The sequence below is a fragment of the Polypterus senegalus genome, chromosome 1 (assembly GCF_016835505.1).
Source record: "Polypterus senegalus isolate Bchr_013 chromosome 1, ASM1683550v1, whole genome shotgun sequence".
Taxonomy (NCBI): Eukaryota; Metazoa; Chordata; class Cladistia; order Polypteriformes; family Polypteridae; genus Polypterus; species Polypterus senegalus.
The window spans coordinates 284,805,818-284,822,784 of NC_053154.1; positions in this window are offsets into that span (position 1 = coordinate 284,805,818).

Sequence of the window (16,967 nt, forward strand, 5' to 3'; positions counted from 1 at the left end):
CACTGAGGACCTTTATACCAACAGCAATACTCCTACATAATGCCTCATTGGGACTGCCAAAGTAGAGGTTTTCTTTCTTTTTAAATTGTATTCCTTTATAGTCATTTGGGTGTGTTTATTGTATTTATTTATTTAAAGAGCTTCACTAAAACACCAAATTTAACCCTGTGGTTAGGTTCTCCCTATCTATCTTAATGCGTGCAAGTTTGTTGGGTGGGGCTGGCCACCCCACTATAAGGAAAAGGGGCTTGCTTAACTGTGTGTTTGGTAAGAATGCTGAGAGGCTTGTGCGTGTTTATTGTTTTAGACATTTCTGGGGCGGTGATTGTTTGCTTTTCTTATAATCTTCTTCTTCCTCTTTCTGCTGCTCCCATTAGGGGTTGCCACAGCGGATCATCTTCTTTCATATCTTTCTGTCCTCTGCATTTGGCTCTGTTACACCCATCACCTCTCACCACATCCATAAACCTTCTCTTAGGCCTTCCTCTTTTCCTCTTCCCTGGCAGCTCTATCCTTAGCATCCTTCACCCAATATACCCAGCATCTCTCCTCTGCACATGTCCAAACCAGTGCAATCTCGCCTCTCTGACTTTGTCTCCAAACCGTCCAACTTGAGCTGACCCTCTAATGTACTCATTTCTAATCCTGTCCATCCTTGTCACACCCAATGAAAATCTTAGCATCTTTAACTCTGCTACCTCCAGCTCTATCTCCTGCTTTCTGGTCAATGCCACCGTCTCCAACCCATATAACATAGCTGGTCTTACTAGACCTTCCCTTTCACTCTTGCTGATACCCGTCTGTCACAAATCACTCCTGACACTCTTCTCCACCCATTCCACCCTGCCAACATCTCTCTTTTTCACCTCTCTTCCACAATCCCATTACTCTGTACTATTGATCCCAAGTATTTAAACTCATCCACCTTCACCAACTCTACTCCTTGCATCTTCATCAGTCCACTGACCTCCCTCTCATTTACACACATGTATTCTGTCTTGTTCCTACTGACCTTCATTCCTGTCTTCTCTAGAGCATATCTCCACCTCTCCAGGGTCTCCTCAACCTGCTCCTTATTATTGCTACAGATCACACTGTCATCAGCAAACATCATAGTCCATAGGGACTCCTGTCTAATCTCATCTGTCAACCTGTCCATCACCATTGCAAATAAGAAGGCTCAGAGCCAATCCCTGATGTAATCCCACCTCCATCTTGAATGCAACGTCACTACTACTGCAGACCTCACCACTGTCACACCTTCCTCGTACATATCCTGTACAACTCTTACATACTTCTCTGCCACTCCCGACTTCCTCATGCAATATGTTCATATTTAGACTGTTATACCTGCCTCACACTCTCCACCTTGCATTTTTTAACTTGCACAACTTTTTTTATTGCTCTTTAATTAATATTGTTTTAAATATATATTGTTTTTATCAGTATGCTGCTGCTGGAGTATGTGAATTTCCCCTATAAAGTATCTATCTATCTATCTATATATCTATCATATAGTGCTCTCCATGTCTGTATATGTCAGTTATCTATCTATCTGTCTATCTATCTACGAGGCACGGTTTCATTTTTAGTTGTATTAATGCCTTGTGAGTACATTCTAAGGCCAGGTTTATACTTCACGTGACGTGACGCATGCTCCAGCAGACGCTACTGCTACGCAAGCATTGTACTGTTTATACTTGTGCACATACTTTACATAAATCTGGAAGATTCCACCAGGTGGCAGTGCAAGATATCATCACAGTGAGAAAATGTTTGGCTTGCCTGAAACATCCATTAAATTCCGAGGGCACTTTGCCACAATATCTTTGAAAACAATGGACGCTTAATAATTACATTCATTAATTCAGGGACGCACCCATTCCAGGAAGCATTAGGCACGAGACAGAAACAATCCCTGGATGTGACATCAGCTCATAAAAGGTGAGTAAAAGCACACACATACACTAGCGTCATTTTAGCATCACTGAATCCCCAAACCTGCATGTCCATGGAAGGAAACTGGAGCACACTGTGGAAACCCACCAGGAAATCATGCAAACTCCAGGCAGGGAACACTAGGGACATGACTTCCTACTGCGAGGCAGCAGTGCTACCACTCCACCACCATGCCCCAAATGTGTAATTATTAAAGTATTCATTATTTAAATGAATTCAACGATTTATCTGTAAAATGTACTATAAATACTTTAATGTATTTCATCATGAAAGTGACGTCATGTATAAATCTAAGGATTATCATATTATAAATATCATAAATGTAATGTGTTCTGCCTGCTGCCGCTGTCAGTTCAGGAGGAAGCTCCAGAAGCATGTAGCGATTAACAACTGGGTTGTTTTGAAGATGACGTTTACAATGGTCTACTTTAATGACAAAATAAACTACAAGATAAAAGTAGACATTTTGAGATTAAAGCCAAAATTTCCTTTTCACCGTGTCCTTAATTTTGTTCTCTGTCGCTCAAATATACTGACATACATTCTAATGCTGCTGTGAAGGTGCAAAACAAAATGTATTGTGTCATTACGTAGGGGAATATGTGACGCCTGAATATAAAAGCACCACTTTTTTTCATTTGTATGTCAGCATTTTGCTTCAGCACATTGAACCATTCATCAAACATCAAAGCAGGCTCATCGATAATGTAGGATCTGCAAAGCGGTTTTCTGTCACATGTACATAGTAAAACAGAAACTCTGACGTCACATCCCGACTGTGCCCCCTGACTTTTTGCTGGTAGTGCAACTTGCACACTCATTGCGTTAATTTCTGAATGCTGGGAACGCGTGGCAGCCATCAGGCGTGCGTGTATGCGTTCTGAGCGTGAAGTATAAACTGACCCTAAGACAATGAAAGTGCAGGACATCAGTTGGTACTCAGAATGTCTGGATTGTCCCTGTGAAGGTTCAACAAATACTTCTAATACAATCTGTTTTTTTTAAAATGTTTGCTCATGTGGAGGGTGGCACGGTGGTGCAGTGGTAGCGCTGCTGCCTCGCAGTTAGGAGACCCGGGTTCGCTTCCCAGGTCCTCCCTGCGTGGAGCTTGCATGTTTTCCTTGTGTCTGGTTGGGTTTCCTCCCACAGTCCAAAGACATGCAGGTTAGGTGTATTGGTGATAAATTGTGCTTTGTGTGTGTGCCCTGCCTGGGGTTTGTTTTCTGCCTTGCTCCCTGTGTTGGCTGGGACTGGCTCCAGCAGACCCCTGTGACCATGTAGTTAGGATATAGCGGGTTGGATAATGGATGGATGGAAGCTCATGTGGAAGTGTTGGTGCCAACTCCATGTTGTGCGCCCACAGACAGATGTAAAAACGATAATTGAAAGGACCAGCTATCTGAGCATAAATGGAACCAAATAAAAGAAGATAGTAAGAGAACTTAATATATTTTTTATATTTGAGCCTCTTATGCTTTGTGAGTCTTAATTTTCAGGATTATATCAAATCTGTACTTACAGTGATAAATCAATCCTTCCCTGTGGCTGCTCAGTTTTATGTTCATTCTTGTAGTAATTCAGATGGTAGGTGCCACTGTCGCAAAACAGTATGAAATATCTTTTTTTCCAGGCCGTCTATCAGGAGAAAACAAGACACAAGATAAGTTTACAGAGTATACATCCTTGAGACTGAGTTCTGGATATTCAAGAGTTACCCAGCAAAAACGTAGTTGTTTAGTTGTGATGTTCACCTATTGGGCCCACTAGAGGTTATACCAAAAAGTATAGATCATAAAGGAATATTTTCAAACCTGCTTAATAAATTCACAGTTAAGGTGACCAGAGCCAGTACCTGCAGCAGTGGCTATAAAGCAGAAAACAACCATGGAATGGGCTACTTACAGATACAACCAGAATGGCTAATCTGAATCACAACAACATATGAAATTTGGCAAATGATAGGAGACCATTCAGTCCATCCAGCTTGTCTGTTAAGTTAATAGCTAAGCTTTCCCAATATCTCATCCAGGTACTTCTTACAAGTGTGAAGGTTTCTGCTTCAACTACATAACTTTATACTTTGTTTCAGATCCCTACAAATCATTCATTAAAGAAGTGCTTCCTGGTTTCAGTCTTAAATGCAGTTGGTGTTCATTACATTCAGTGGTGTAGCAACAGGACAGGCAAGGCAGGCAGTTGTCTGGGACCCCAGACTGTGTGGAGGCCCCTAAAGGTGTCTTTTTACAGAAGTACTTTTTGTAGTAACAAATCTGTGGGAACCCCCTTGAAGTATAGCATTGGCACCGTAAAATAGCACAGTTTTCTGATGGGAGTCTAATCTCTGTTGCTTTTCAGTAACATTAAATGTAATCAGTGGTGTTTTCACAAATCATGAAGAAGATTTACATGTCTGGAAGCAAAAAACATAAAAAAAATGGACACAAGGGAAGGGCAGTGGTAAGTCACAGAGAATTGTTGATTCAATTGAGTATGCCATGTTAAGCTGGATACTTGGCACGGGTGGTGAGAACAGCACAGGGATACTGGGAAGTCCTCTCCTAGACCTCAACTCAGTATATGCTGGATGGGTTGCAGAAGAGGGCCAAATGTATAGCTGAGGATCTCACCCATCCGGGAAATGGTCTGTTTGAACCACTGCCTTTGGGAAAGCGGTACAGAAACATAAAAACACGTACCAGCAGACTGAAAGACAGCTTTTTCCCCAGAGCTGTGAAGTCCATCTGCCCCACACATACGTCTACATCTACCCCTAACCTGCCCCCCTGTAGACTTGCACACGCTCTTTCCCTTGTAATCAAACACACACACACTCGTATTGCTCCCCTGCACACAGATCACTGGTCTCTGCAGGTGTACAACTTCAGGAAAAGTCTGGACCTGATGATGTCTTATTGCTGCTGTCTTTTATATTTATTTTATTATTTATAGTGTATTGTGTATTTTAAGTATTCTGCTTTAAAGCCCAGTCTTACCAACCAAAAATTTTGCTATGTGTATGAATAATTACAATAAAGAATTCTATCTATCTATCTATCTATCTATCTATCATATAGTGACTCTATCTATTTATCTATCTATCTATCTATACACTGGGCGGCACGGTGGCGCAGTGGGTAGCACTGCTGCCTCGCACTTGGGTCCTCCCTGCGTGGAGTTTGCATGTCCTCCCCGTGTCTGCGTGGGTTTCCTCCCACAATCCAAAGACATGCAGTTTAGGTGCATTGGCGATCCTAAATTGTCCTTGGTGTGTGGGTGTGTGTGCCCTGCGGTGGGCTGGCGCCCTGCCTGTGGTTTGTTTCCTGCCTTGCGCCCTGTGTTGGCTGGGATTGGCTCCAGCAGACCCCTGTGACCCTGTAGTTAGGTTATTGCGGGTTGGATAATGGATGGATGGATGGATATCTATACACCTAATTAGAGGGGTTTAGAAGTGAACGAGCATCTCACACACTCTGAACAGCAGCAGAGGGGAAAAGCTGATACTTTACCTGGAGTGTAAAAATAACCAAATATGTCAGTAAAACAACATTAAAATCCATTAAAAAGCCGAAATCCAACTAGGAGAAGAAAGCAACAACCTGAAGTTGATTGTCCAGCCAGTGGTGAAAGCTTCAACACGAGTGTCTCACAGCGATCCTGCTAAACTGTGAAGGCACAGAAGCAACAGAAACACACCAACAATGGTAACCTCGACAGTAAACAGAAATTCAATCTGCTCTGTGCCTTTCAAGAGCGAGTTTATATATATTATGTGTCCTGCAGCATGTACACCTTAGGTTTCAGGCACTCAAACAGTGATTTTTAAACTTGTATCTTTTTTTGTAATTTCCATTATGTGTAGTTTATTTATTTTTAAAATGTTATGATGGACACTTTGTATTTATTTGTATTATCATGTGCAACTTACATTTATTTTACTTTTTTTAACATATTTGGATTTTTAAAATTCTGTTATTATTGCTTTTCTATACAAATGTTGCTTTATTGTGTAGTATTTATATAATCTGTTTTTCCATAATACAAATAAAGGATTTGTACTTCTAATTCTCCCTGTGATCTTATTAATTTAGACTTTGCACTAAAATAACGTCGGAACTCAGGGGAGTGTGAGCTGGAGGGCCCCATGGAGTTCTTTGCCTTGAGACCCCCGAGTCCTCAGAATCGCCTCTACATACACTAGGTGTGTTTCAATTGTGCATCATCTGAAACCCCCAAAACTTTTTAACAGTTGTGATAGAGAGCCAGGGACCCTGCCCTGTTGGGACACCTGGAGGAAGGAGGGACCGGGAGAGCAGCACTTCTCTTCCCTGGGCACCTGGATAGTCCTTGATCCCTGGGGGACAGCGCTTCTGGTACACCAGGAAGTGCTGACAGACCAGGGATGGGGTACGCCCGGAGTGCTTCAGGGTGCAAGGGCAGCACTTCCACCACACTGGGGAGTGCTGCCAGAAATTCGTCATCAGGCATCTGGAGCACGTCCGGGGCATTATAAAAGGGGCCGCCTCACTCCATTCGGGGAGCCGGAGTCAGGTGGAAGAGGACGGAGCTTGCAAGACAGGAGTGGAGGCGGCCCGAAGGGTCAAAGACTGAGTGCAATCGTGTAAATAGTTATTATAAATAGTGTAATAAACGTGTGTGTGTTTGGACATTGCGGTGTCGTGTCTGTCTGTGGCCGGGCCAGCTCTTACACAGTGCAAGACTACAGATCTAAGCATTATATTCAAATCTGATTGAAGCTGCCATTTTTAAAGGGTATCCTACATGAGAAATTATATTTATACCCAAAATTCCCACTATTCCAACTAATTACCTGTTGCAAATCAAAACAACCCAGTTTCATGTAAAATTCTGTTTTTCAATGACCATCAACAGAACCAAAGGTCAGTCACTAAAAAGAGCAGGAATTGATCTATGGCAGGCATGCTTTACTTGTGGGCAGAAGATCCAGTGAACTAATTCTATTAGCCCCTCGTAAAAAACTCCAAAAAACACAGATATTGTATACAATAAAGTTACTTAAGTTAGTTATAAAGTACTCGTGCTACATCTGATTAACTGCAGGCACTATAACTGAGGTCCATTGACTTAGGGTGAAGCCAAGTAACACAGCTAGCTGCATAATAAAGACGACATGTTTGTTTATTTATGACCTACTTAAGCTATGAGAGTTTCTGTTGACTCGTAACATACGTTTGGGAAGTATGAGAAAAATCGGAGTATCGATAGAAACATCCAAGCAGACAGAGATGAGAACAAGAACAAGATGTAAACTCCGCACAGACAGGGATTTTAACCTGAGACTGTAGAGTTACATTTGCAGTAGCTGTGGTGAGCTGGCGCCCTGCCCGGGGTTTGTTTCCTGCTTTGCGACCTGTGTTGGCTGGGATTGGCTCCAGCAGACCCCCGTGACCCTGTAGTTAGGATATAGCGGGTTGGATAATGGATGGATGGATGGATATTTGCAGTAGTGTGGACCACTGTGCCCCCATAGATGAATCAGCTCTTCCTAGTGCATGTTTACTTCACAGAATGTGATTTAGAAGGCTGAGCGATGTTGTCCTGCTGGCCATATTGTGGATAACAGCAACTGAAAAGAATGGCTAAAGTCACAGGATTCCTGTCATGCTCTTTATTCAGGTTCTGTTCATTTATGAAATTATTTGTTATTAATAGCTTGCTCCTTTAATTTCTACTAATGAGCTTCTTATAGAAATGACAATTAAGTGGCCGCAGGATGTGGTACAAATGACAAAGTGTTTTAAATAGGAGCATATCATTCAGGGCTGTGTTGTCATCATTAAGTGGCGGCTGTAATGAACTCAGAATGAAAGAAAGTAGAAAGAAAATCGTTAATGAGTGACCTCAGGAAAACTAATCTATCTGTGCACATAAAAAATACAGAAATCTATATGAAATGTGTTCAGAAGAGAAAGACAAATGCTGAGAGACTGACATATCAAAGGTCGAAAGAACAACAGCAAACTCAATGAGGCTGGTGCTCCTATGATGTCTGGGTGGGCTGCAGCTCACATACGCCTTTGAACCCGAAGCATCAATAATCATGTACTGAGGACGAGGCAGTGCAATGAGGACTCAAAAAACCAAGGGTAGCTTGTAAAAGGGATTTGTGCTTTTATTTCACACAAAATCAAAGTGCAGTGCAGTTTAATTGATAAATAAGTCAATAAATAATTCCAATAATAAAAAAGTGTCCGTTGGATGTTTAAAGTCAAAATAAATAAAGTTAAAATCCAAATGGAAAGGCAGACTTTTTCATGTTTCTTCCTGTAACCTCTCCCAGCCCACCACATTTCCCTCGATCTGCCACCTCAGCCAGTACCCATGGATCCTAGAGTGCCGTACCCTCTCTTGGACGCCACTGCGTCAGGACCCCAACCCTTTTTCAGCTCCATTTGACAGTTTGTCAGCTGCCGAGAGCACGACCAGCTCTCAAAGCTAATTTAACTCTCTACCCTGCTCTCTGCAGCACTGATACTCTTCATCTTGTCCTCTTACATTTACCTTCCCCAAACTAGTTTTTTTTCCTTTTGTTTTTTTCTTATGATTCTCAACTTTTCTTTCCTGCTCAGAATCGATTTTATCCTCTCATGGGAATGGCGTCCCAATTACAATCCGTGGAGTGCATGTGTGGAACAACTAATCAATTAAACAGCGAGCGTGCCTCCTCACCAAACATCCATTTGCAGCCAAACTCCTCAGTAGCAACCACAGAGCCAGAGTCGCACTGATTTTACCTAAAAACTAGCACACTGCCACAGACCCCTAACATGCTTCAGCACGGCTCCTTTTACAAGAAGAAACTGATCACTGCACTTGAACTTCCATCCATCCATTATCCAACCCACTATGTCCTAACTACAGGGTCACGGGGGTCTGCTAGAGCCAATCCCAGCCAACACAGGGCGCAAGGCAGGAAACAAACCCCAGGCAGGGCGCCAGCCCACCGCAGAGGCGCACGCACACACACACACATACACATCAGAGACAATTTAAGATTGCCAATGCACCTAACCTGCATGTCTTTGGACTGTGGGAGGAAACCGGAGCACCCGGAGGTAACCCATGCAGACAAGGGGAGAACATGCAAACTCCACGCAGGGAGGACCTGGGAAATGAACCTGGGTCTCCTAACTGCGAGGCAGCAGCGCTACCCACTGCGGCACCGTGCCACCCGCACTTGAACTTGTGCAGTAAAAAAAAATCAATAGGTGAAGTGGCCCTGGCTTTCTTATCTTATACTCTTTATAAGGTTTTGTATTAGATATCTGTATATATATATAAAAGTCAATGTGTGTATGTATATATGTTCCAGCATCACGTCCAAACAGCTGGAGCGATTTTCATGAAACTTGGTACACTTGTTCCTCATTGGTCGACTAAAAATACTGTAGGGTGAAATCAGCCGTAACCTACCCCCTTCTGGGTAGGGTCGGGGTTGATCTTGCGGTCTTGTATGCATGTTATCATCCAGTTGACTCTTGGAACGACCACCAGAGGGCGAACTGGAGGAGAATGCCAGCATTCATTATGTTTGAGCACCACCACCACACCCCTGTTGCTTTAGAAATTAAATAGAGTTCTACGTGTGCAAGTGTGTGTGTCTGTAGGGCCCAGAAGTGAGATGTAGAGTCAGGGTGAGGGCTCCAGCTCTGAGAATACGCAAGCGAGGCCAGCACACCAGCAAAAGGAAACATCCTAAGAAAGACAGACGCTTAGCTGCTAATGCACAAACGATGCAAGCACGTCGGCAACATGAATCCTCATAGCAGAGAGATGCCAAGAGTAGTTCTGACGATTTCAATGCTTTCTAGGATCCCGTGCTTTTAACAGCACAGGCTTACACAGTTAGTATATAGCAGGCGACTGCCAGCATTCTTTATGTTTAAGCAGCACACGCCCCTGTTGCTTTTCAAATTAAATAGAGTTGGCCGGTTCTGAGCATCAACTGGATGATACCATACATGCAAGACCACAAAACAAGGACATTAGTGAGTCTTTATTGTTTGTTAATTTATTTTTATTTTTAAAGTTGTGTTTTTTTTAATAATGTTTTTCTAAAAAATTACAAAAAGCAATTTATTTTCCTCCCAGGCAACACTGGGTATTTCACCTAGTTGTAGATGAAGAGTATACAGTGATAGATAGATAGATAGATAGATAGATAGATAGATAGATAGATAGATAGATAGATAGATAGATAGATAGATAGATAGATAGATAGATAGAATGTAGATTTAAAGGAATACTTCACAGAAAAATTATATTTTTTTAAACGTTACTTAACCCCTGTAATTTGTAGTGATGGTTTAGAAAAATTTTTAATCTCATGTTTTCATGGAGAATGGAGTACTGTACAACAGCAAACAATATAAAAAGAGTCCATGATTAAATCTCATGTTACGCATGTTAAACCATCCATTTGTATGCTCACAATGTGCAGCATACAAGCATTTTTTGCTAAAATAAATACCTTCTGAAAATGAAAGGAACAGGAAATCTGTTCACATGGGATTGCACTTTTACCCCTAACCCTAAACCACCTCACCCCCTCATTCATTGAGCAAGAGAAAGAAAATCAACAGTGCAGGATGACTGAAGTTTTTAATTAAGCTGTTAGCCTTTCTAAGGATGTGAGTGTTGCTAATATCCTGAGCAGAAAGATGTTCGGTGTTGGTAATGTTCTGTGCCACCTTTACCACCTTCTGCAGTAATTTGCAATCTGTAACTGAGCGGGTGCCATAGCAGGATGTGATGCAGCTAGTGAGGATGGATTGTACAGTACACCTGTTTGTGACAACAGATGTAGAAATGCAAACTGCCCTCAGATGTCTGAGGGAGTAGACTTGCTCGTGAGCCTTTTTGACTATAGATGAAATGTGTTGTGCCCACTTTAGTTTGTCAGTGAAAGTCAAACCAAGACATTTAAAACTGCTGACCCTCACAACAAGCATCCCCTCTGAAGTTAGCCCAGATTGCCTTCTGCTCTTGTCTATTCCGCATGGGCTCAATTTAATTTAAACAGAGTTCCTCATTTTCTTCTCACAGGTAATGTTGTATGGTTAATTGGTAAATCTAAACTGAATGAACTTTCTGTCCTTGTATTTGTGCAAGTGTTTCTCTTGATGGACTGGCAAACCAGGCGGTGTTAATTTCTGATATATTCAACAAACTTCTACTGGGTAATGCAGGTTCAGAAAAAACACAGATGTATGGATGGATAATATAATACAGACTGATTCATAACACTGCTTACATAAGACTTAGCTTTATATAATCCTAATTATTTTTGTGGGTGTTTGAGCGCTCACAGTGATGTCTTTGTTGTTGGAACATAATGGCAGTTACGGACAAGTAAGTGATGCCATCACATTCGAATGATGAAGCAGCTGCCATAAATATATTATCTATGTAACCAATTTAATTGAATAAGCTTGTTTATTATACTACAATATATAGACTCCAGCCTGTTGCATCCCTGAGTCACATTGAAGAAGTTACTAATAGATGAAAAGAATAATATAATAGTGTGGCATGGTGACGCACCATCCCAAACACAATCAAGTGTGTGAAAATTGTAGGTGTGTGTCATTTTGGATAGGCTGGAATCACATCCAGGGATGGTTCTCTCCTTGTGCCCAGTCCCACTGGGTTAGTCTCTGGCTTTCCATTATTTCGAAATAAAGAAAAGTTGCTTTTGAATATGGTTAGTTGGATGGATGGCAGGATATAGGATGGCATTGCCTACCTGTGGGTGTCAATACTATTGCTTAGTGCTTGGTCCCGCTTTCAGTTCCCAGCTGATAAGCCTTCTCCTGTTCCATATATGCTTACATTATTGAAATCCTGTTTTTTTAAAGAAACTAATGTAATCACATATTTGTCCCATGCAAGTTCATAGTAAACACGTTTTTAATACGTCCGGATCTTAACTTTGTAATTGTGAATGTAGCTTGAAACATACAGCTTGAAGCCCTTCTCCTTTTAGCTCCTGACGTTTGGCACAATGTTTCAATAATGAGACTTGCATCATTTGCTGTAAGTCTGGGCACATCTTGAAGTGATCAGGCGAAAAATGCCATCGCTAGTCTATTTTGATATCAGCGGCACAAGTGAAGCAGCTGGCTGACGCGGAAAGTTTTTTAGCTGTTACAAATTTCAATTCCTAAATTCAGTTGGAACACACACACACATACTCGAGCTGTCTATGAACAAATCAATGCCACTATCATAGTGCAGGAGAGAGAAATTAAATATCTTGTTATAAGAAAGTATTGATTTTGACCATAATACTCATACGATCAGAATTCATAAGTTATGTGTCTTTTCTGTAGGGGATAAAAAGCTCAACTAAGCTGGCATAAATTTGTTTGTGTGGCTTGTTATTGTCTTTCATATATATCTATACATACTTAAACAAATATATCTTCTATTATCCTGATATTATGTATAATGCCATATGTTATCCAGGATTCCATTACTGGCCGGGGTTCAAGTGCTTATTTTGTGTCTTTGTTGTACAGTTTTTATTTGCATGTGTTATAATTTCTTTTGTTTATAATTTGCAGTATATATAGTTTTGCCCCATAAATCTGGAGAGTCTCCCACAGTTCCTGGCAGTTTATTTCAAGTCTGCTAGGGAGCTGGTGAGCTTATTTCTGTTCTACTGTGCTGGGTGATTTTGTCTGGATTACTGATCATTTTGCTGTTTTTTGACTTTGCCTTGGATTGTGTGTTGGGACTAGTTTGCTTTGGATTGCCCTTGCTGGCAACTTCTTTTTGTTTCTGTGCTGTATGGAACGACATGTACATGCAGAGCACATTTGTGACAATTAATCATTTATTTCATAAAGATTCTACATGGCCCTTTTTGTACCTAGATGGGGTTTATGATGGAGCATTTTTGGAAGTACTTTTGGTACTTACATGGTTTAGGACACCTAGTTTGTGACTTACATATTGTATTACTTGGTTAGCTAGCTGCACCCAAACCTTTTGGACCCACTTTTCATTGTCTTGAGCATTCCTTCAGATGAAATCCATTCTTCTCATATCACCTGACACCAACTCCAATCACATCTTCTTTGGTCTCATTCTGGACCTCATACTCTCTACCTCCATCTTGGTGCAACTCTTCACCTAATCATAATGTGCTTTTTGGTCCACATGTCCAAAATTACCTCCTCAGTATAACACCCATCACCTCCACATCCAATATTTCTCTTAATTCAGAATTTGTTTTTCTCTGTGTCACAATATCATTCTCATTTGTATTTTTTCCAGCTTTACTTTAAGTTTGGCCTTCATTGGCTTCATCTGTCTTTCATTTGGTCTACTAGTCCTCACACATCACTCATAAACCGTTCCCTTTAACAAAAGCAAGAGAGGCACCTTTAGGGGCAGCTTCCAGAATTTCTTTCATACCTACTTACACTATCGCCACTTCTTACTATTGTTATCTGCTGAGGGAGAACTAAATTGTACATTTTTGAGGTAAAAACATAATCCTCTTTAACGACTTACTTGTGTGTTAAACAGATAGGAAGGAGGTGACTTCAAAAAGTTACCAGTCACAAGTGCATCCTTTTTGTCTGGAGTTTTGTAGGATTTCAAATTCTCCCCTGTTTTAGAATAAGTATTTCAATTTAATGACTATGAAAAAGAGAACAGACAATACTAATATTAACTTTAGCACACCATAACAAAAGTTATACACAGGCAGCTTAAGTCATTTAATTTTTTTTACCCTTTTTCTGTATTGAACAAACTGTACTGTTACGAAGACAAGCCATACCTGAATTTGCAGACATGCTGTGGGGTGACTGCTACTTCAAAACCTGTAGCTGTAGATAATGAGACACTGTAAATGTATATTTCACATTGTTGTTCATGCATCCATTAAAAGTTAACATTTAGAATGAAATGTATAATATAAAAATAATCAAACAATTTGACGTGCATGCGCTTGAGAGGCAGCTTAAGGGCTCTGGTGATGGTAGTTACACACCAAAGCAGAGGTTGGCGCTGTGTGCTAATGCGTTCCCCTCTCCCTCCCTCTGCAAAATGGAAGATTGACAGCCGTTACACCTTGTACGTCACATCCATTATCCGGCAGTCAGTTCAATATTGGACTCCTGTCTTAAAATAATGTCAACCTTCTCTTTGTAAAAAAGATAATTTCCTTATTTTTGTCATAACAGATTACAGACATGCCCACACCTTTTTCTGTGTCTGTTTCTTGTTTTACATCAAAAATACATCAAGACAAAATGGTTCATTTTATATACATTTTTTCATGAAGAAAAAAAGCAAGACACACATCATACTGAACACATTGAGACTGTCACATCCAGGCTGAGTAATTACTAAGTCTGGATGGGAAACTCAAAGCGTCTGTGTGCAACTTGTTACTGGTCTAAGTAACAAGGATAATCGGGCAATAAGTTATGGTCCAATAAATGTATTTAGAAAAAATAATGGAAACACCACATGAGAAAGTTTAACTATGAAGAAATACTACTTACAAAAACATCAGCAAGGCTGAGTCATATCAGGTTGATTGTGCATTAGCAGTATGTGTCCGACAATGAGCACTTTGATATGCGAGTTTTCAAAGCAACATGAACCATCTAAAGGTTGCACAACGTAAGAGTATGCATTGCAAATGTATCGATTACGCAAACAACCACATGTATCAAAGGGAATAGTCACAGAAATAATGACAGCATCTGCCAAATATGGACAATTTGCATCAACAAAGAGAAAACAGTAGTTATAAGTTGAAACTCACCAACAGAGGCAAGCAGAATGTCATGAAATAGCTGCAAAATGGCATAAATAGCACAACTTCAAAGCTTACCACAGAAATTAATAAGCGCTTCTGTAATCCTGTGTCTAAACAATCTGTATATTGGAACCACTAAGTGATGGAATGTTCTAATGAGGCGTCTTTCACCCAACTTCTTACATTCATCTGGAATTACATTTGGAAAAAGCTAAAGGACACCCTCAACCAACAATTTTTGCTACTAACCATTGAGCATAACAGTGGACCTATATGGCAGTGGCAGCCATTTTATGGTACAGTGATTGCTTTGCATGGTCTTACAATGACCAAAGAATATAAGGCCATTTTAGAGGACCAGGAACACTGTATGGTACAAACACTGTTGCCTCATGATGCTCCCATATTCCAGCACGGTAATGTCTTCATACTCATTGCGACACTTACTTAAGAGTAGTTTCATGAATACCAGGATGAATTCATTTGCCTTCCATGGCCTCCCCAATCACCAGAACTAAACATCTTCAAGCCTTTTCAGGAAGTTTTGGCATGCAGATTACAAAGCCCATTTCCACCTCCTTCATTCCTTAAAAAGCTGGAGACTTTTCTTTCTGAAGAATGGTTCAGTATTCCACTACACACGGTTCAGGAATGGTATGACAGCATTTCAAAAAAAGAGTGAAGCTGTTTTGAAAGAAAATGATGGAGCTACAGTATACATTATTAAGTCCTTGATATTAATACATTGTAAGGTGTTTCCATTATTTTGACCACTCCATACGAACCGGATTCAAGTAAGAATACTTTCAGTAGACAATTTTGTCTTTTTATCAATCTGAAAAAGAGTAGGTTTCCATAATCTTACATCTTCATATATTCTGTTAGAAATATATGAAGTTCAAAAAAAAAAAATGGAACACACATGACCTCAAATCTCTTTCAAATGACACAATTCACACTTCAAACAACAAGCACAGATGGCAGTACTGCAGAAGCAAAACATGAGGCTTGAAGCCATTTCATCTTTTAAATTGTCACATTTTTGTACAATTATTCAATAGTGTTAAAATTTCCTTTATAGCATAAGCCACACCATGTATTCTGTAAAGAAGGCACATGGCATCCTGAATATTTCTTGGAAGAAATTTAACCATTTAATTGATAAAGATAAAAATAAATGAGGTGAAATGAACTTGCATCTAACATTCTAGCCTTACATTAACACTTGTTATTCGTGTAATTTATATTTTTTTTACCTGAGGATTCGGTTTCGGTGCTTTATTTTTTAACTTAACATGACAAAGAGTATTTTTTGTTTGTGTCTTGATTTATTTCATGCAATGCAGTTTTGAGGCATCATATAATTGTGATCACTGCTCTAATGACAGGGCGGTCACCTTACACATTTTTTTTGGTAAATACATTTATTGACAGTCTTTATTAATGTACAGGGTGGTCCAGATCTAATTATGCAGATCCAGATCGTCTGGATGACTTATGCAGGGACAATTCCAGTTCAGCATGAAGACGATTCTTCATGTCGTCAGTCCGCACACTTTCTCGATGGTCTGGGATTTTTCGGGTGATTTTCTATGTAATAAACTTAATAAGTTATAGCGTAATGAAAATTGTATAATTAGATCTGGACCACCCTATAGTTAGTTTCTGAATTAAGATGGCTCTAGTGTAAGGTGTGTGCTTCAGGTCCTGACATGTTTTTCTTGAGACTGCTGATCAATAGTCTTCCCTTCTTTGTTTTCATTTTCCATTGTTTCTGATCTTGTGGTTTTTATCCCTTATTTTGCCTGACAATGTTTTATTCTTGGTTAACAATCTTCTGGGGCATCCTTTGCAAAACTTTGCATGGATATAAGCGTGAGCATATGTGCATGGCAAAAAAACAGGACAATGTGTATGCCAAAGAAAATCAGATTAATAAAATCTGGCGTATGCACATTTCTATAAACTTTGTAAATATGCGTATGGGAACACATATTGAATGCCGTCCGGAAACATGGATACATCGTGGGGTAGATGGGTCCTTTCATCGCATTGGCTGGCCCAGCGCTGATTTAGCTTTGGAATGGCCAAATGGTGGAGGCAGCTTGATGGCTGAGGTCTTCAGGACTCTAAACAAATCCAAATCATATTATGGGATATCATCTACTGTTTAATTCTGCTCCATACT